This window comes from Leptidea sinapis, chromosome 31 (genome assembly GCF_905404315.1).
Source record: "Leptidea sinapis chromosome 31, ilLepSina1.1, whole genome shotgun sequence".
Lineage (NCBI taxonomy): Eukaryota > Metazoa > Arthropoda > Insecta > Lepidoptera > Pieridae > Leptidea > Leptidea sinapis.
In genome coordinates this window covers 3890523-3891905 of record NC_066295.1, presented here as the reverse complement: position 1 = coordinate 3891905, position 1383 = coordinate 3890523, and positions in this window count along the sequence as shown.

Genomic DNA, 1383 nt, shown 5'->3' with positions numbered 1-1383 from the left:
CACTTATTGGTTAGAATTTGGAAATATAAATTATAAATATGACAGACGTCAGATAAAACATAATTTTAGGATCTGGCAATGGTAGTGGATCTGGTGACTAGGACCTCATAATAATGTTATTTTTCTTTCACTGAAAAGTTCATTTCACTTTATTTATTATTGCTAGAATATTAGAATCGTATTTTTAAAATAATATATTTGTCATATTATTAGTTAATAACTGTGGTAATAATATATAGTATTACATAAATTTTTTCCACATGCTAGGAGTATTATTTTTCTATGCTTGTTACTGAGGCTTGCTTTAAGGCATAGTTTCTCAACCTTATTTTGCTCACCGCTCACTTTGAGAATATGTTTTTTTCTAGAGTATTTTCGTGTATTTTTTGCCTTTTTAGACTATATTTTTTAATCTACCCACGCCCCAACTGCGCCATCTCAATGCCCCCTAATTTTCTCTGGGTCTTCTACTGCCCCCCCGAAAGTGTCAAACGCCCACAAGGGGGGGCTATCGCCCACGTTAAGAACCTATGCTTTAAGGGCTTGCAAGATTTCTAATCTGTCAATCAAATGTCATTGCCTACATAAGGGTACCTATACAATAATATTATACATAACACTGATTACTGCACCATAGCCTACTGTTACTGATGATACAACAATAGTCGGCACTCGGCTATGACTACACCATCCGTTGCAATCACAAAGGTATGATGACAGTGCAATTTTGTGACCGAAAACGCAATCTATTTATCATGGTTATAAAATCTCTATTGTTATCTTTCAATTGATTGTAGGAAGGTTGAGATTTTTCGTTTTTTTAATTCAGTCAGTTTCGTTTAATTTTTTTATGGAAAAGGAGGACAAACGGTCGTACGGGTCACCAGGATGTAAGTGATCACCGCCGCCCACATTCTCTTGCAAAACAAGATGAATAACAAGAGCGTTGTCTGCTTTTTAGAAACAATATATCTTAATCCGTTCAAATTAATAAAATCTCTTTGAATTTCTTAGTCAATACAGCGGAGGAAATTAGTCAGAGGGTCTTATATTATATTATTTTCATATTAGTCTTATCAGTCATTTCGTTCTATATGGTGGCACCTTAAGTAAGGACTTTTTGGTGTTCTCATGATGGTATTTATAAATTATTTCTTTAATATAAAGAATATATAGTTAAATTTATAGTTTAATGTACGGTACAAACCTTGCCTTAATGCATGATAAGCTGCATTTTATAATAAGTAGGTAAGATGAACAATACTTTACAATATTAAGTTTGCAGATCATACAGAGCAGAGTGTACATAATTACTCCCTTTACTTTTATCACCCTATTAAAGCTGGTGTGCCCCAAAGCTCGTGCTTGGACCAGTGATGTGCA